Genomic DNA, 21,497 nt, shown 5'->3' on the forward strand with positions numbered 1-21,497 from the left:
ATAATTATTTAATACTAGTAAATCATTATCCGTATATTTAGTTCTTAATTGTTTAAATAACTATTTAATGCTCTGCAATTGTGTAACTTTTTTGTAGCACATGCGCGAGATGCTTGGTGTGATTTAGATGCTCTGCCATGGGTAGTGATGTGACCCCCATACTTTTATACCTTTTCCTGATTTTTTTATCTTATTTGCAGCTAAGCCAAATACAAATTCACTTACAGTGTGCCAGACACACTAGATTAGTACTTTTGTTGCAAAGGAATTGGTTCAAAGTCACAGATTAAACATAAAAATACATGGCACGAGGCTTGGCGAACGTCGCTCATATCGGAACACTGTCCTTTTCCTTTTTACCCAGATTAGCGACTGAGCACACACAGAAGTACATGAAATGCCAACAACAGTATTCAGTGTACTCTTGCATTGTACTCTTGTTGCATTAATGATATGAATAAGATGCATATTAAGAGAAAAAGTCCTTGTTGGGACTCTTGATGTGCCTAAAGCGCAAAGTCTGTAGTGCACCAAATGGGGCTATTTGGCGCGGTTTGAGGTTAGGTGTGTGTCACAGCTGTATGAGTAATATATCTTTACCTATAAATCCCTTTTCATTTATTAAATAGATTAGTGTTATCTTTATGGTTTAGGGGCCAATTCATCATCACTTAATTCTTACAAAAGAGGGTGAAAATGAAAATTTTCCCATACTTTTGTAAAAATTATGGCTCAGGGCTATTCATTAAGCATGTAACACAGGATATCTCACTGATATCTCCTGGTTACAATTCTGCCCGGATAATTTTCACAGTCCCCATAATTTAGTATGGGAATGTGGAAATTATTATATGGATATGGTGGGTAGGCCCATAACCTTGGCCATGATTATACTAAAAACTTCTATTGATTGCAAAATTTTATTGCATTTATATATATATTATCAATAATTTGGAGTTGTGCACCTGAGATTTGTCTGTTTCTGTGCCTGCAATTAGTCTCATCAGGTAGCACCTCCCATCATATATATAGTCAGGTTGTGCAGTCCAGAAATCTTTCCCAATTATGAAATTCATCAAGTTCCGAAAAAGCATTTTTTTTGGAACTTGACAGTGATGCTATTCACCACCCTGAGATGGCGTACAGCATCCGATAACATGCACAAGCTGCAGTTTACACGGCAGCTTGTGCAGCAAAAGGGATCTGTTTACTTACCTCCAGCGTCTCTGGCTGTCACTGGCTCCCTCCTGTGCTCTTCTGCCGTGGGGGGGAGCTTGTGCTGTCGGGAGCTGGAGGAAGATTATAAGGGGGAGAGCAGTGGTGAGAGACACCAGAGAGGGAAGAGACTGACGAACACCGGCGACCCCATAACTAAGCCTCCCCCGCAGCCCCGGGTGTTCATTCCCCAGCCTCCACGCAAGGGAGCCGCGGTGGGAAGGGGGGTCAGATGCTTTGCGCTGGGGAATGAATACCCGGGGCTGTGATGGGGGGGTGAAGGACACCTGCGGGTGACGGACACTAGCGGCCACTTGCGGGAAAGGGGGGGGCCGCAGGGTTATGGACACTGGTGGGCGCGGAGGTTAGGGGGGGCTAGAAAATATACATGCAGCATGGCCAGGGTCACATAGAGCAGTGGAGGAGGGGGGTTAAGGATGGACACCAGCGACTATGGGGGTGAAGGGGGTCTGGGCAGTGAGGTAATCTTTACGGATATCTCGGTGGTAAGGGGGAAAAGTATCACTTTTCCAAAAAAACGATTCCACAAAAAGAGCAGTTTTTCGGAAGTGATACTTTTGTTAGGGAGGAATGATGAATGCCTACAAAACATTTTTTAAACTCGCAGCAAGTTTAACACCTAATTATCACTTGTGATAATTATGTAATGATGAATAGGCCCCTTAATCTATTTTATATTACATAAGTTCGTAGATGATAAATTATAAATTCTAAAAGTTGTGTGGTTATCAAATTGGTACCCACTATTATAGGTCTTCAACATTTTGTTTTCTTCCCAGAATTCCACCCTTTTCTGAAACTATGAATATCAAGTTACTTACACTGACCTAGTCATGATCAAACTGCTACTGTTCAGGCAGGTAAATGTGATTTTCTGAACCAAGCACCTGCATTGTATTGTCAGAGAAGGAATTGCTCTTGCTGGTGGAGTCTTTAATTGGAGTTTAGCTCAGGGTCGGTCATGTAGTAGGTTAGGGGGATAGATTAGTGAGGACTTGCCATATATACCTAGGACACGATTCTGCAGTCTGAACTGTAAAATCTGATGAGATTTCACTAAATGGCTGGTGCCTTTTCCTTTATGTCACCATCATTCATTAGTTCAGTTTTAAATTTGAAATTGCATCATTACCAATCCATTACATTAGCATACAACAATGTCACATTTATTATACAGCTAAAAAGCTTTATAAAAACTACTCACCTTTATTATCTGTCACACACACTCCATCTTGTTATGCTCCTCCCCTTATCATCACTCCTATAATCATCAGGCCCTGTTCTATGCCCAGCACCATCCCCACCATCCCCACTTCTGACATTCCCCTTCCTCCATCTGTCATGTCGCCCACCCCCTCCATCTAATCTTTAGGGGTAAATTTACTAAGATTCAAGATTTTCCCGATTTGCAATGAGATTCATCTTGCTCCAGATCGCCTGAGCGCAGGTGATTTAATCACTTTTTATCTCTCAAATTTACAAACAGGCGATTTGAGGTTAAACGAGTTTGCCGATGGTGCTGTAGGTCAAGTTTTAAGCTCAAGTGAGTTATCTCACCCGAGATTGCAGTGATTTCTCTCCTAACTCTTCCTAGCAAGCAGCCTGCACATATCAGTGACATATGTGTAAGCTGCTTGTGTTGTACCTGTAAAAAAACAGGTTAATTTAATCAAGAAAATGACGTACCCCCCCCCCCAAAAGCATAACCAGCCCCGGACTTGCTAGCCAGTCCTGGTTCCTAAAATTACTGGGGAACAAAATGAGCAGGGTTCCACTGTAATTTTAGAACCAGCGCCAGACTGCAGGGCCAGTCCTGGTTTTAAATATAGGGAGAAAAAATTGCATAGGGGTCCCCTTATTTTTAAAACCAGCACTGGATCCAGCACTGGACCCAAAACGTCCGAGGTGTAATGCCACAGCCAGGAGACCATATTACCGAGTCTCCAGAGCCAAATCATTATCACCCCAAGCCAGGGATCTCAGGGGAGGTGGGGACCCCCCAAAAAAGTTGGTAATGGTATGTCTAGCTCCTTCCAACCAAAGCTATTAATTCCCTTTTTCCCAAATCATAGTTAGTCTGGAATCAGTTCGATTCCCGGCAGCGCCTGGCCGACCACAGCAGAGTTGCCTGCAGCAGAAGCCTGACAGTGCTGGAAATCCTGATCGTCGATAGGTAAGTATTGACTAACCTAACTTAACCCCCTAACCCTCCTTAGGGGTGCCTAACCCTAACCTCCCCCCCAAGTGCCTAACCCTAATCCCCCCTCTAAGTGCTTAACCCTAGCCCCCCCTTCCCCGCTACCTAAGTCCCCCGGGGGGGTGCCTAACCCTAAGTCCCCCCCAGCTTCCCTAAACCTAACCCTCCCCACCGCAGCTGTCCGCTCATGGTGCCCGGCATCCCTTCGATCGGGATGCCGGGCACCGGTCTCCCGGCATCGGGGAAATGTCAGGCGTCTACATCTAGACGCCCGGCATTTCACCCTTGCCGGGATATGACAGTTGGGAAGCCGGCTGCCGGTATTAAGGCAGCCTGCTTCCCAATTGTATACCATTAGTCTTTGCTGCAGAGAACTTCCTTGCAAAGAATTCACAGGGGTGCACTTTGTTATCTATCGGATTGACTTGGGAAAGTATAGCCCCTACTTCCACATCAAAATCATCTACTTCAATCAGAAAGGGAATTACAGGTTCTGGATAATGATGAACTGGAGCAGTCTTAAAGTCTATTTTCAAAGACTCTAGAATCATCTTCTGACTTTTTTGTAGGGTCAACTTATTTACGAGTTAAAACTGTGAGTGTAACAACTATAGAAGAAAAGACCCTAATGAATCTTCTATAATAGTTGGTGAAGCCAAGAAGTCTTTACAGAGCTTTGAGATTCAGGGGAGGTTTCCAATATTAAATAGCCTTAATTTGTTTGGAGACCATGGAGAACCCATTAGCCAAAATTTTATATCCCAGGACTAATCCAACTTTACATAGAGGATGTTTTCCCTTAATTTTTGAAGGACCAAAAGGAGCTGATCCCAATGCTGCATCAGGAACTTGGGGTTTATTTATGAAGCGTTGGGTTGTAAACTCGGCACTTCTGATCATGTTTATGCCCAATATTTAAAATGGCAATGCTTTTATACTAGCCATGTCTTGCTAGTAAAAGCATTGACCTTTTAAATAGTGACCATAAACCAGTTTAGAAGTTCCGGGTTTTACAACCTGACACATCATATATAAACCCCTTGGATAGAATCAAAATGTCATCCAAGCAGACTGCCACAAACCTACCTAGGATATCTCTTAATATGTTGTTAATTAAATCATGGAAAACCACTAGTGTGTGGAAATAGGGGCACAACTTGAAGTGCCAAGTTAGAAACAATAGTCTGGTCAATAAAATTCTCAGCAGCTCCACTGTATAACAGAGTTACACAGTGAGGTCCATGTCTCCATTACCGGGTCAATGGTGTCACCTTACTGCCATTTGTGTCCCTGATGGTCACCTTTGGCATCCCTGAGAAGTGTGGTCACTTTTCTGTAAATGTGGTTGGTGTTCCACTCCCGGCAGTTCATACTGTTCTGCATTATGGGCGCTGCCATCTTGGACTGTATCACATGATTCATTGCTCCCAGGATTCTGGTCACATGTCTTACCCAGTCTAACAGCACTCAGGGTGTCCTATTTAAATCAGGAACTGATGACAGCACATTGTCAGTACAACATCCCTCTTTAAAGATCAGTACCCTGGCTCCTGATTCAGTATCTGCTCCAGTATTGCTTCACATCATTCTATCTCAGTGTGTTCTAGCACACCAGCTCCACTAATTGCTTCAGAGCATTTCTCTCCAGTATAATCCAAAAAACCTGGCAAGTATTTCTTTACAGCATATATCACTGCAGCCTGCTCCATTAGTACTTCAGCATTTAAGTTCCAGTGTTTCCTGCAGCCTGGTTCATTTGTGATCATGGAACACAGTTCCAGTATACTTGCAGTCTACTTCACAATATCCTACTTACTGCTACAACCATTGGTTATCCTGCTAGCCTACACCTGTTCTTAATACCTGTTCTGTTAATCACTCTGCAGCATCAGTCCACTGCTACTCCTAGTGACCTGCATGAGGAATAGCATATTTAAGCCATCCAGCTTCATTCACATTCCAAAACACATACAGCTAGCCCAAGGGGTCCCGCCCTGTTTCAAAAAACCTAAAACCTTAGGGCCATGACACAGAGCTGTTATATCCGTAGACTTGGAAGAGAAGAATACATGAAAATTAATTTGTAGGGAGCTGGAAAAAATGTAACTGAATTGCCTGAGAACTCCTCCTGTAATTAATCAGGACAATTCCAGCCTAGACAACCCTATTGCCCACAATGCAGACAAAGCCAATTTAGATGTCTCCTAGACCTTTTAGCAGAGTACAGTCAGGAGGCTCCTGTCTGCATAGGATTGTGTTCCATCAAGGATCCTTGAGAAACTGTGGAGTAGACAACAACTGCAGCTCACAGAAACCTTTTTCATGACAACATTACCTGAATCCACTATCAATATGATAAATGCATTAGTTCTTCTAGAGATGTAATTGCTGCATATTGAACTAATGTATCCTTGATCTGTTCAGATAATTATTTCCTGAACTATGTAAGGCTGCATGGTTCACCTCACTCCTGAGCAGCCACTCACTGGGATACATCTTGCAATGCTTTAGTGAGTATCTGAACTTGATTCACCAACACCTGCATGGGAGACAGATTGTTTTGTTCCATGGTGTTAAGCTCACATGGTATGGCTGGTAATAATGTCGTGAATTACAAAGCTAGTTATTGATTCTGCAAACTCGCCAGTTTAGTTGACATTGCTTAATCTGTGGGCGCATAGTCTAAACACAGCACAGGATTTCACCAATGACCCACGCAAGAGGATATGTGCTGCTGTGCTGCGCAGTTTGTGGTTCATCAGGTAAACACCATATGGGACAAGGAAGGGGCGAGTGGAACACAAAGGTACTTGAATGCAGACACATGGTCTATCAGGCTGGATCTTGGCAAATGGTGGTCTAAATTCTGTCTGTGGTCAGAGTTGTAGATACAGGTTGAGTCTCTCATATCCAAATATTCTGAAATATGGAATATTCCGAAATACAGAATTTTTTTGGCCTGACTAAGATAATGAAACCTTTGATTTTTGATGGTTCAATATACACAAACTTTGCCTAAGGCACAAATTATTAAAAATATTGTATAAAATTACCTTCAGGCTTTGTGTATATGAAACATAACTGAATTTCATGTATGTACACAAACTTTGTTTGAGCCACAAAATTATTGAAAATATTGTATAAAATTACCTGCAGGCTGTGTGTATAAGGTGTATATAACACATAAATGCATTATGTGTGTATATTTGGGTCCCATTCCCAATATCCCTCATTATGGTATTCAATTATTCCAAAATACAGAATATTCCGTTATCCAAAATACCCCTGGTCCCAAGGATTTTGGATATTGGAGACTCAACCTGTAGCAGAGCAAACAAGTAACAATCCAGGATTGGGCAGGCTTCTAACAAAGAGAGGTCCAGAAACAGGCACAGGTTAGGATTGGCAAAATCAGAATAGTCAAAACAGCCTGTTAATTACGAGAAACTTCAGAAAACCAGTAGCAGGTTCAGGCACAATCCCAAGGACAGGTAATATCAGCAGCACAACATGTGTTCACTTCCTGCTCATATGTACCCACAAGTGGGCGTAAAGCAGGGATTGTTCAAAAATGAAAGTACAGTGTTCCAGAAGAAAACACTGAAGAACAGCTACTTCTGCTGTGGCTCAACTGGCTGGAGCACTGGTCTCAAGTCCACAGTGCTCAAGGTACTGGTTTTAAATCCCACTGAATACACCAGTGTTTTAAATTTGAAGGATCATTCTATCCTTCTATCCTGGTTGCTCCTACTGTCTCTCATAATCCCATTCCTCTAGAACACAGGTTCTCAAACTCGGTCCTCAGGACCCCAAACAGTGCATGTTTTGCAGGTCTCCTCACAGAATCACAAATGAAATAATTAGCTCCACCAGTGGAACTTTTAAAATGTGTTGCTGAGTAATGACTACACCTGTGCACCTGCTAGGTGACCTGGAAAATGTGAACTGTGTGGGGTTCTGAGGACTGAGTTTGAGAATCTCTGCTCTAGAACAGTGGTTTTCAACTTTAGTCCTCTAGTAACCCCAACAGGACATGCACATGTGAATTAATTTGCTTTGCTTGGTCATGCACATGCAGGTTAATTGCTTTGCTAGGTCAGTAATTATCACACCTGCTTTCTCAGACAGGTACTTGAGGGTTGGTTGAGAACCACTACTCTAGTATGTAAGCTATGCTTGTAATGTCTTTTGGTGAAATTATATGAGTGCTATGTTGATTGATTAAACTTATCACATTCACACCTGTTATTGTGGTTCACATTTCCACTCATAACAGGCTAGGAACATGCCTATTGACCTTAATCATACCTGAACATATCAGTCAGTTTGGTCTTGAACCCTTATGCTCAAGCTAAACTTGTAAAACATGTGAGCAGTCGTGTACTACCAGTTTGGTAGATAAAAGTGATGCACATATATGTCATATGTGTAATAATGACATCCCATCATATTACATACATCACAGCAGATCACAGGACACAGGGGGAGATGTATCAAGCAGTTCAAAGAGTGGTATCTAAGCAGTGCCTTGGCAATTTAGTTGCATAGCCCGTGCAGACATCTGCTTTAGGTCCCTCACTGGGAATATTTGTCATTTGCTACATGTACAACTAATTAAAATGCTCTGAGGGAATGCACCAGAACAACCTCATGGACAATCTCCTATATGTCAGTTTTGCTAGAACATCTAACAGGGTTCTCAATATAGCTGGGCTGTCTCAATGTGATTGCAGTCAATATGACTATCCAATGGATAAGCTTGATCCAATTGATTGAATCTTCAGTCAGTCACAGCACAATGGAAAAGAGCACTGCGTGTTGTAATTAACCAACTTCTTATCAGACAGGGATGTTGTCACAATCTGTCCCCTCACATTCAGGGTCCCGGTGTGCTGTCCTTAGTATGCGTTCTTAAAATACTGGATCTGTAAAATTATCAGAATATCTGACTTTTCTCTTTGTGAGCAATTTAAATTTTGGGATTTTGTACATATTAGGTGACATTTATAAAAATTGCTGCATAGAGGAAACTGCAAACCACACTAGCAAAAATGGACAATACCCTGAATTGATTAAATCCACTCAGTTTTTATAAATGTCCACTGACTAGTACCCCACACTTAATGTGCCAGGTCTGTCATTGTGTAAAACAAGAGCTACTGTAATAAAACACTAGTTATAATATTTTTCTTGTTTAGCTGATAATACCGCATCTTCTCAGCTAAGCCTTCATATTATTTTGTGCAGAGTGATAATAAAATTGAACAGTGTCAGTATGCAAATTATTTTACAAATCCTGCATGCAGAGTTGTACGCATTTAACCATAAACATAAAATGCATCCTGAAAAAAAGGCTGAAAGGCTATTACCAACCAATGCAAAACTCTGCAAAATACCACTTTCCAGGACACATTTAGTCACAAGTTACATCTCTAGGAAGACCTATCAGATCCCCCAAATCGGGCCAGCAGTATTCTGTTTATTCTTTAAGACACAAAAACATAAGAGAAAATCCTTTATTTAAAAATGTATTCCCCCAAACATTCATCTTTTACCTATTTATTGCTCACCTTTATCAAAATGTGTCCTCTTCAGTCCATGTAGCTTGTTAATAAAAAATAAAACATTTGCAACCACAAGACTTGCCCCATGAGGGAATTTGGCAATTTCAGGGTAAACGCATGTTTTTAATTTTCCTGATTTTGCTTCTCCGAGAACTAGGCTAGCACCCTTTTTTTTTTTTGGAGGGGGAAGGGGGGTTGGGGGTGGCAGGGAATGGCATTTTTTAATGGGTATTGCAAGATATATGCTGGTAATCATCATCCTCAGCTTGGATCTTGCCAGCCCCGCCCCTTCATCATGATGTCATGACGTTGCGCATAGGGAACAGAGCCCAGCCTACACAGGAACTCTAGCAGCAGTGCGCGGAGAGTCTTCTTCTCTGGGCAGCAAACAGGGCAGGGTGCCTGTCTGTAGCGTTCAACGGATGCTACTGGCGCCACTGCTGCATTGATTCTGGCTGCAAGTTTCAAGCACCCGACAAGCAAGAAGCAAGGGCCGCGGGGCAGTACCAGTTGCCCATAGTTAGTTAGGAACCTATTACATAAACATGTCTGCGTTAGCGTTGCTTCGCTGAGCACTGACGGTAACATGTTCAAACTTGTTCCCAGTCGCACGAGCCTTGGCGCGATGTGGGCGTGGTTTTATATTAATTGTAACAACTTGCCTCTGTAACAACTAGCCCCGACTTCCCCTACTCTGGCTTAGTAGGTCTGCCCCTTCACTCCCTTGTTCCACCTACCTAAGTGCAGAGGGGTGAAGCAGGGATATGAGAGATGAATGCAGGCTGAGACATACTACTTTCTACTGTGCATGAGCAGTAGGAAAAAAATGCATTAGGAAAAAAACCCAGCAAAAATAATTTGCGGTATATTTACTAAGATGCTGGTTTTTAGAAGTGGTTTTGTTGCCCATAGCAACTAATCAGATTCTAGCTATTACCTTCTAGAAGGTGCTAGATAAATGTTAAGTAGAATCTGATTGGTTGCTATGGGCAACAAAACCACTTCTAAAAACCCGCACCTTAGTAAATATACCCTTTTATGTCTTATACCCCTTTTACACCGGAGCTAAAACCCGGGTTTTTGAAGGGTTAACCCGGGCAGCTCCCTGGTGTAAAAGGGGAGAGAGTTGGATCGCCGGGTCGAGTGACCCGGCAATCCAACCCAGGTAACTAGCAGGGTTTAACACGGGCGTAGCCCGTGAAACCCTGCTGTGAGAACAGCGCACTCCGGGTCACGATGACCTGGAGTGCGCTGCTAGCCGGCCGATTGGTCCGGCTTCAGTGGCGCTTGGAGATGACGTCATCTCCAAGCGACCACTTTCACTCCGCAAAAGCCTGGTCTATGCAGACCCGACTGCGGTGTGAGCGGCGCTGACTCGGGAATATCCCGAGTCGGCGCCGGCAAAATTCCAGATCTGATCCGGATAGGAACTTTGTTCCAACTCCGGGTCAGACCCGGAATTTAGGTGGAAAAGGGGTATAACTGTGCATGAGGCCCTGTATGTTGTTGGGGGCAGGGGTGTTTTATAGCACCCTTCCTAGTATTAAGGATGTTTTTTATTTTCCAGCTGTACTATTATTTTAAGACTATGACTATCCCACTATACATAGAAAAACTTTTTATATTATAGCTTTTTATTTTATAATTATAGGAAAACAAATCTTACATTCTTTTTTTAATTACGGTCACAGCAATTAAACAGTTAATTTATTAGATTTTAAGCCTAAATTTTTTTTCTAGGTTAGTTTCTTGGTAATTTCAGGAGTTTGAGAGGATGGAAACAACGCTGAATTATACATTAAATTAATTTGCATTGTAAATTGCCACCAGAAGACAAATTAAGTGGATTTTCTAATCCCAGCTAACTGTTTCCGTGTCCTGCAGTTGTAAATATGCCTTGATAAAGAGGTTAGACCACAGTTACTAAAAACCTGATCTTGTCTGAGCTGCATCGTTAGGAAAAATCAATTTATTTTTCCATTCTCTGAGCTAGTGCTGGCTCTGAATAGAGAGAAGAAAAAAAACGAAACCCCAGAGTGTTCGCCTATTGTAGTAGCAAGATAAAACCTTCAGGGCTGTATTATATAGCCAGGTTAAGATGGGTCAGTTACAGTTGCAGAGAAAGGAGATACAAGTAGTTAGTGTTACTTTTTGTAAATGTATAAATTGTTTATGTGCTACAGAACAGTCTCTTGTTTATCTAGATATTCTAAAATAAATGTTCTGAGAAACAAATTTCTAACAGTAATCAGCTAGTTTTAAGCGAAACATTTGGCGTCCTCCTATGTGCTCCTTATGCTCACGTTCCATTTTATTCATGGAATATCTTGTGGATCTGAACTAGTTTTCAATCAAACTTTCTCATCCCTTATTGGCCTATATATCTGATTGTACTAGTGCCAGTCCTGTGTCCTTTCTAGAGATGAGCATTTTCTTTCATAAGTCTCCCACAGCTCCATAACAGCCTCACATCGCTTTGACAGTATTAATTGTCTCACCTTTGAAGTTTGAAACAGTAGCTGCTATTAGTGGAGTGGTCTGTGGGCAGGCAATGTGCAGTAAAACCTCTATGGCCCGTATTCAGTTTGAGCTGAGCCGCATATCGCCATATTCAATTTGAAAGTAGGCGAAATGGGACCCGGCGAAAGTTAAACAAGCGGAAAGTACTGTCAGTTTTGGGGAAATCAGCCTGACACCCCCCAAAAGATGCTCTGACATGGGGGTTCCCTATGGTACCCCCCAATTTGACTTGCTGAAGGTATTTTGTGTTTTTAAACGGGCTCAATAGCTGCTAAAAGTATCCCTCATCATTGTGATCCGATACGGGTAATATACCTATACTAACACTGGACTTTGCTACCCATATATGACTTTATCCCACGGTGCATCTCCAGTTGGTCATACTGCAATACCAAGTGCCTACAGGGTTTTTTCAAGCTTATGCCTATGAATGCACTTTACATATTTTATATGTTTATGTGTTGATTTTATCATTCATTATCATTCTCAGTACTGAGTTCTAAATTTGTTTAATATTCATTGTGAATTGTATTAATTTATTATTTTGTATTCTATCCACTTAGCGCTGCTATCTTATTGTTTATATAGTAATGATTTGTGTATAAGCCGCACTGCGAGTGCGCAGCGATTGCATTGTGATTATGGATCCACTCTCAAAGTGAGTGACACGTAGTGGTAAAGGGGGGTGGTCAATAAAACACAGGCATGTGTGACCGTTTAAACGCCATTACATGGGTGTGCCTAAATTAGCCCTAGCGATCTCCTATGCAGCATGAGCGCTCTTTGCCTGTTAGGAGAGCTGTCGTGTCTATGGCTGGTCAGACCTGCCGCAACGGCAAGATGGCCGCTAGATGTGCGTCAATGCTAACGATATTTATGCAGGTAAGCAATGTCGTACGCATATGAGCAGGCAGCAGTGGGCACCTACATGCTGGCTGTGATTTGGCATGCATCACCATATTTTTGCAGCTGCATTTCGTGTGAAAACACAGCTACGATCGCATTAGAGTCCATCTCTGTATCAGGCCCTTTGTTCCATTCACCTGGCAATGAAGGAAGATGAAGTGCATGTGGGAACTCTTACACTGTACCATGAGTGTACAGCCAGAGATATCAGTAAAAGGGGCAGCTGTGATATAGTGAGTTGCATAATACTAAATTAATTTAGTGACCATTGTACAATGCAGTATTACATGTGGTAATTGGTATCCAATTCAGAACTTTACCATGTACTTATCCAACTCCTACTGGTTGTACCTCATGTAGGTGATAGGCAAGTGTAGTGATGAGCATTACAGAGTCCTTACTGCTTCCGTGTGTGTATGTATGTATATACTGTAGCACTGGATGACTAAAAGCAGGATGGACAAGGAGAGGAGACTAAGTAGAAAATGGTCTACAGTACCCATTTAGTGTAATAAGAGTAGAATTACATAGGAGTGTGATTCTGTATTGTCAGTCAATGGGACCAAATGGCTTCATATATTAAAATAACGTGTAACTGCTGTGACAGATCCTCTGTTGTTAATAACATGCTATTCATAGCGTATAGCAAAAAATATAGTTCTGTTCCTCCCCGTAGTTTATCCAGAAGTGAGACAGATAGGGAGCAATCAGTATGCTTACATACTGAATGGCTCGCTACCTGCCCTGCCAGCCTCCTGGCAGACATTCTCACTGACAGAGAGCAGTGGGATGGCCGAGGGCGCAATGGGCATGCTAGACAGCATTTTCGCCATGCCAACTTTCCACCCCGGAGCATCTCGGTGGTGTCATCTGACCCTGCATCCAGGCTGCTTAATTATATAGACCTACCCATTTCTAGATTCACGAAAGCTGAAATACCTGTTTACTGGTAGACCCCTCACCCTCCTACAATATCTGTATGGTTTACAATAATTGATATGTACACTGATATGGAGGATCTATTTCTTTCCTTGAGTTCATTGCTACATGGATTGTCTGGTTAGAATATAAATAATCTGCTGAGTATCGGGCTTGTTGGTAGCAGTGGAATAGTTTATGTTTGATCTATTACAATTCTCCCATATCCACTCAATGACCCTTGAGCTGGAATTTTATTACCCTCATACACCCATTTTACTCTGATTACTATCCCCCCTCCCCAGAGGACTAGAATATTTGGCGCCCAGGGAAAGATGAAATATGGCGCCCCCCCAACTGTGTGTGCGCTTCAAAAATGGGCATTGCCACCTGCTATCTGACTGTATTTTTGATTGATAAGAATGTGTAGTAGCTTGATATAGTTAGAATTCACAGGCTTTCACTGTAGTAGCAGGTAGCTCAAATGGTAAGCTGTTTGACTGAAAATCATGAAGTGACCGGTTTGATTCCGAACTATGGGGGTCATTCAGACCCGCTCGTGAGCGCAAGACACTCGCAAGCGGGTTGATGGTGCGCTACTGCGCATGCACACGATGGAGGGAGCTCCGTCGTGCGCATGCGCGAGATCCGGCTAGCGACGGGATAGCCGTCGCTCCGGGTCTCGCTCCAAAGGGGGCGTGCTCTCGATGTTGATTGACAGCACGCCCCCTTTGGTGGGCATGCCGGGGGCGTGGGTGCCAGACGGAGGCGTTCCCATGGGAATGCCTACCGTCTGAAGCCGGCCCCACTGACATCACTAGTGATGTCAGTGGGAGTGATTTTGGCTCTGATAGAGCCAAAATCACTCCAGGGCTTGCGGCAGCGAGACCCTACCGCAGGGTCTCCGTCGCAAGCCCGATGGTCGCGATGGCCTTGACCATCGCGACCATCATCATGGACGCTCGCTATAGCTGTGGGTGGTCACCCACACCTATGCGAGTGTCCAAGAGGCCGCTCCATTTTCATGGAGGAGGACCCTGATTCAGAGCAAGCGCTCTGGTCAAAGCGTTCGGCTCTGAATCAGGCCCTATGACTATATTTTAAATGAAGGGAATGTAAAGTAGCTTGATATAGTTAGAATGTACAGGCTTCCCTTGTAACAGCAGATGGCTCATCGGTAAGTTGTCTGACTGCCAAGCATGAAGTGGACAGGTTCGATTCCCAGTTATGACTGTACTTTAAAATGTGAATATGACTACAGGGGAGGAGATGTGAACAGATGCAGAGAGGAGATGCTGGTTCGGGACTCACAGAGGGACAATTATTGTGTAACGGCAAGATTCTTTCATTGCCTCTCTACATTTGTGACTGCCAATGAACACTGATTACACACAAAAAAGAAGCAGGCATGACTGAAACTTTACGTGCAGTAATGGCAGCCAAGTCAGGCCCGGAGGCCAGTGTCAGTGAGAAGCTTGACTGTGTGAAGTTTGCAGACTACCTACCCTGTTAGATGGAGTTGAAGAAGTGTGATAGTGCCCTGCACAATGGTTGTTTTTTTATTTTCAGTTTGCTTAGGGCCTTATATCAGATATGGATGCTAATGCAATTGCAGCTGTAATCCTGTACGCAGCTGCTGTGCGTCAATATGCTGACGCATTTAGCCACCTAGAAATCTATAGAGACACCCACCGACGGCTTCACAGATCCAAGCAAGTGCATACAAACACGCAGCCGTCTTTGCAGATACTTTGCTAATCGACCCTCTGAGTAACCCTATAGCCAGAATGGCTGTGTAGACACTGGCTCTAAATTTTCTGTGTACGAAATCACAGTAGTAGGCTAAGACTTGCCCCAAAAACAGCCGTGACAGGCCTGCGGTTCTGACGCCAGTCCTTGTAACCATCCCCAAATGGTCCCTGACTGTCACTTTGCATAAAAATCCTCACTACAAGAAAGGGTGGTGAGCTATGCCCAAAACCTTCCTCTCCACTAAAAATGGCACTTGAATGAGTGCCAGCTGCACATCGATTGTCTTCCCCTGCTTTGCTATACAGGCCAGAAGTGAACAGAACATACCTCTCAACTTTCCGACCTATGGGACAAAGATCGAGAAAGCTGGACAGAGTTCTAAAATCAAGACTGTCCCACCTAAATCGGGACAGCTGGGGGTTATTTTATAGTATTTGGTTTTATGGCAAGTGCATTTGGTCATCCTGTTGACAGACTAATGGCAAGGTACCAGAGAAGGCAAATTATTCTGGGAACACAAATGTTCCAGACTCTTAAAAATTAAGAGATGCTGATAAGTTTGAGTTTGTACAATATTATTTTCCTAGCAACAGATGGGTAACCTGTATATCTTTTGTTATATAAAATACCTATACAGTATGTCCCTGTAGGTGTCTGAATGTTATTTTGTTCTTCACTAGAATTCTTGACAGAGCTATTTTCAATTTCAAAAGTGCTGGCAATTAAATAATTTCCAGGGATATTTTTGGTAAAGTTTATTTCAGTTACTAGTTCTAATTAAAATCTGTCAGAAATGTGTTACTTAAAAATAAAAAATACATACAGTAATACCTATACTAAAATGATGACAAACCTCTGTTTTGTGTACAGAACACTGGATGTTCTTTTGTCTCTTTCCTTTCCATTGCCTGAGACAAGTAACCTCACATCTTTTTTTTTAATGGACCTCTATAGGCTGTTACAGTGATACTGTAGAATGTAAGTGTGCATAACTATACAATTAATAAATCTCACGCCTTGTGCATGTATGATATTTTGAAGTTAATTCTGATATGTTTTTCTAGTGGACTGACTTGGATTTTTGTTGTGAATAATTTTTGGACTATGGCATGAAGATCAAAACATCTAGTCATAAGGGATCAGAAGACCCAAGATAAAAAGTACTTTGTCATCACAAGTATATCATCATCAAAAAAGGATTCTTCATATGGGGACTCTAATGTTTAAAATGTCCAGATAAAACTTTGTTCTTCTTATATGCAGTGTGTTCTGAATTGTAATAGTTTATGTATTACTTATTATTATTAATATGCAGGTGTTTATATCTAATTGTAACAGTACTATCTAGTGCTGTGGTACAAGTTACCATGACTATACCCTAATATTAAGCTTGGACGCTAGCGTCATTGGTTTCCACCGGAACGTCACCTCCGGTTGGACATACACTGACGGCATAGTCATGCTGTGCCATTCACTTCCGCCCCTAGTGCCCCGGGTTAAGCAACCCATTATGTAGCCGGATCTTTAATTTTGGTAAGTTAGATGTGGACGACGTGTGGGTGCCGCACCACTAGATCTCCGGACCTATACTTCCGCTAGGTCAGATGCGGACGCCACGTGGGAACCGCACTACTCATTTCCGCCTGCAATCCACAGGTTTAAGATGCCAGCTCTAGGGAGTGATCCGTAGTCAACATACAGGTAGGAGGCATTACACTTAATATCACTTTGGTAACTCCCCAAACAACTAATATGCATTGGTTTAACTTATGCCACATGCTGGTAGGAGACTGGGGGTATAAATTAGTACTTTCGTCACATCGTCCTCATGTCTTGACAAAGGATCCTGGGCGAGCCGAAACATCGTTGACAACGAGGATTCTGTGACCTTACTTACCCTTTCAGCGCCTGAGGTATGTTTGTTGAAACATATACTGTCTTTGGAATTACATACTTTCTACCTCAATGCTGAAAAACTGGAATATTTTAATAATTTTTTTATGATTTTTTTAATGATCTTTTCCTATTTTTATTGTTGTTTTCTAATAATTGGCATGAGACACCTCAGTGCCATTTATTGAAATGGATTGATGTCTTTTATTACATTTTTTTACTTGGACTTGTGTTTTGTTTAAATAAACAACTTTTCTGGATTACTCCTTTTTTATATTGAGAGATACATTATCCAGTATGGATTACAAAGTGAATCAAAGTGAAATAGCTCCGCTGAGTTAAAAAGAAACCTTGATGTGCAGAGTCTGATCTCTTTTAGATTGAGTTGGGGTACGCCATCTTTATATCAAAAGATAACTTTATAAGTGGTTACCTTCAGTTGATAAGTGAGTCACGGTACGCAGAATGCACAACCAACTTGTTTAGTAACACACTGGGTGAATTTGGAACCTAAAGATACCTTTTAAGGATCTACTATTCACTTCCACCTGTGAATGGGGTACGCACTTTCAATATACAGAGGTATTTTATGTCGACACACTCTGTCTCCCTCTTGCATATGACAAAAGTATAGGTGACTGACATATTGGCAATTTTCTTTTCTTCACCTGCTACATCTTATGCAAAGAGGAGAGGATATACATCCGAATGCACAGAATACACTGTAAGAGACAAAAACTCCATTGGAGGAACTACGATTCTAAGGGAAAGTATATTGATTGCTCATGTGCTTTTTTATTATTTATAATTTATGTATTTGAAGCGCCCAATTTTTGTACCCCTTTTTCCCATTATTTTATTATATAGTGTTGAAAACATATCAGACTTGTTCTTAGTACTTCTGAGTTATGTTCTGAGGAATAGCACCACTTGTCCTTAGCGCTGAATGGTTTAAAGCACTTTTTCATTATGAAGCCACTGTATAGAAAATGATGGCTTGAATGTAGAAACAAAAATAGTCTTCCAAAAATATTACAGGCTGCCCTTAATGTTTTGTATGTAAACAAAGAAGTTTATGGACTGGATAGTCCATGCTAGCAGTTCAGGTGATAACGTATGTCTATCATATCCTTCATCAAATCTGGACACAGACCTTTCTTTATTTATTTGGACCTATATGGACATTGAGGACAGTATATCTGGTTCTTGCAGTGGTGAAAACAGTAAGTACATCTGAAATTACAGCCAGTGACTAATTGTAGCAGTTTGAGGATAAGGATCATGACACAGTAGTGCTGCGATGCGATAGCCATTCTTAGAGAGATGAGGATGTAGGTTTTGTATGTTGCATTGATGCTGAAATTAGATGAGGGTGAAACTTTACCACTGTGCTATAAACCAAAATCCTGGCACTGGCAAATAGACTAAGACGAACGCTTGCAAAACATAAATACTTGGTTCAAAGCACAGCAACTTATCACATTTGCTCCTTACCCCCATTATACAGCTGTCATATAACTTGAAAAATAAAGTTATGTATACAGTACTGCTCATTCCGATGACAAGTACTAGCCAAGTAATGTCTAGCTCTGTTGATGAAAAGGAAATAATCATGCAAGTAAATACAAGACCGTACAACAAATGCAAAGGACATCCAACAATTGCATGGTACAGTAAGTGTAAAAGGAAAGTATTTCCCCACCTACTACGTCTGAGCAGTACCTGCGTCTACCCCATCCCCACAATGAAAGAGTACCCATACTGGGAGAAATTGTCATTTATCATGCAGGGAGTTAAGCTGGCCACACATCTACAGATTATCTGTCCGACCAGCCAACTAGTTGATTGGTTGGAATGAAAATCTGGTAAGGAATGAAAGCAAATGACAATCAGCAATTTGCTCCCAAATGCCGGAAAATGGTCAAAAATTGTGGTTTGAACAAATAGTTTAGAACAAACATTTAACAAACTTGTCTGACGACCATTTCATCTGTTTTCTGGCATTTAGGAGCAAATTGCTGATCATCAGTTACTCCCATACATCACCAGATTTACATTCCAACCAATCAACTAGTTGGCTGGTTGGACAGATAATCTTTAGATGTGTGGCCAGCTTAATACTGTATATACAATACCATGCGGTACCTTGGCTGCCAGGTCAACATCACCTAACACCTTATAAACAAGCACCAAGGAAGCTTCTAACATGTGAAATTATGTAAACGGTCAGCCAGCATTGCAAGCATAAAATAAATTAAATAGTGTGGAATTTTTTAAGAGTGATACGGATAATATGGCAATAGTCAAGTGTGTTGTTTGCCTATTTTAACAGATTGTATTGTGCAAGAAATACCTTTTTGCAAATAATTAACAATCTGGTTGATATCACATGGGCTAGCTCTCCCTATACAGAAGTGGGTGGTAACAGGGGTAGGACACTAATAACGGGGAGTGGAGGTGCAAATGCAGGCGTGCCTGAGTGTAGCAACGCCGTTTGTAAGGTGTGCATAATTATCAGACAGCGTCATAGTACACGTCACCAGACTTTTTTTTACACAGAAATCTTCGCAGTGCTTGTGGTAAGGTAAGGCAACCACAAGCGCTTCCGATGGTCCTCGATGTACCAATGTTTTAATGCACTTCCTGGAGATGACGTGCGCAAGTGGGCGTATTTACATACGCTAATGGGCGTCTGCATACACAAAGTGATCGCTAGCCTAGACAAAGTGGGCGTGCTTATGCCTTTGCGAGCGAGCACCTGCCATGCTGTCACTTTGCCAAATTTGCATACGTTGGGTGCAAGCGGTAGCATCTAGCGAGCGGCTCTGAATCAGGTCCTATACCTGAAGATGACAAACTTGCATGTGACATATTCAGAAAGGTAACATCCTTGTAGAATAAAGAGTAGGAAATGATGAGTTATATTGAATTAATGTAAATTAAGGTAAATTCTGACAAATCACATTTAGAATTTGATATGAGAATATACAAGAATTAGAAAGAGCTTTTGATTTGTACTATAATAGTCAACAATAATTTGTGATAATCCCCAAATTCAGATTAAATGCATGAGATGAATTCACATTGGTGGGAATGGTGTAGTAATAGGTGTTATAATGGGATCCAGTCAAGATGTCGGCGGACGGGAAGGGGGGGTTAGGTTTAGGCATCACTAAGGGGAGATTAGGGTTAGGCACCACCAGGGAGAGGTTAGGCTTACGCACCACCGGGTGAGGGTTAGGTTTAAGGGGGGATAGGGGGAGGGTTAGGCTACTTACTGGCCCCTGCCGTGATGTACACTATCGAAATTCCGCTGTCGGCCCTCTGTCCGTCGGTAAATCATACAGATTCCATTATAAGGGTCCTGACTCCTGACAGCATATATTGTTACTTCAGTGACTATTGCTGTACATTATTCTCTGAGGTGCTCAGTGTATAACATGTGCACATGTGATCATTATGCCTTGTGAATGTTCTGGTGACTGTCACCTACCGGAGAACCATCAGTAATGAGCGGAAATTTTACCCTTTATCTAGTCACTTGTGGAGGTTTGTGCAGAAGTGTGTGCGGAAAGGAGAGTTATTTATTTATGTTCTTAAATTCAGAGCATGTTCCTACATACTATTGCTGTGCAAACATATTCCCACCCTGGGGCTGATTCTGATTGACATGCACAGTGGCTGTAGTAGTGGGCAGTCACAGATGCCTGGTTTACTGCCTTATGCAAGAATCCATAGAGCTTATGCGGGGGTCCAAGCATCTGCAAGCGGAGAGCAGTGCAGCCCATTGATATTGAGCCAACCGCTGCAACCATCATCATTAGTATTGCCACATGCGAAGATCCCATGCTAGGTGCAACAGATCTGTCAGAAACAGGCTTTACTTGCCTATATTCAATATCACACGGAGCTTTTGATACATGGCCATGACACTCCCATGTCAGGGTGTTTACGTGCGATTGCATTATCCCTGTCCCAAAATACCCAATTTCATGGAATGACAGAGTCGGCCAAAATTCAGCCTACTTAGAATAGGACGGACATATGCAAAAATCGGGCACATGTGCTGTATGCATAAATTTGCCATTTACATCTGTCCGTGCACAGATCTCCACCTGACTCAGAAATAGGCCATCCATCACAAACATATACAGGTTGAGTCTCCCATATCCAAATATTCCGAAATACGGAATATTCCGAAATACGGAATATTTTCAGCATGACTGAGATAATGAAACTTTGATTTTTGATGGTTTAATGTACATAAACTTTGTCTAAGGCACAAATTATTAAAAATATTGTATAAACTAACCTTAAGGCTGTGTGTATAAGGTATATATGAAACATAAATGAATTTCATGTCTGTACACAAACTTTTTTTGATGCACAAAATTATAAAAAATATTGTATAAAATGACCTGCAGGCTATGTGTATAAGGTGTATATAACACATAAATGCATTCTGTGTGTATATTTGGGTCCCATTCCCAAGACATTTCATTATAATATGC

The 21,497-nt window shown here is 41.9% G+C and overlaps 1 protein-coding gene across 1 annotated transcript in view; it reads left to right on the forward strand.

Annotated features, from left to right (window-relative positions):
• KCNJ2 (potassium inwardly rectifying channel subfamily J member 2) overlaps window positions 1–17,068 on the forward strand; it is a 97,177-nt gene extending 80,109 nt beyond the window's left edge. Inside the window, exon 3 of the transcript XR_015878793.1 lies at window positions 16,158–17,068. The gene's annotated coding sequence lies outside the window, so the exon portion shown is untranslated. The remainder of the gene's footprint in view (window positions 1–16,157) is intronic.
• Window positions 17,069–21,497: the final 4,429 nt, after the last annotated feature.

The sequence above is a fragment of the Taudactylus pleione genome, unplaced genomic scaffold (genome assembly GCF_031769625.1).
Source record: "Taudactylus pleione unplaced genomic scaffold, aTauple2 ptg000016l, whole genome shotgun sequence".
NCBI lineage: Eukaryota > Metazoa > Chordata > Amphibia > Anura > Myobatrachidae > Taudactylus > Taudactylus pleione.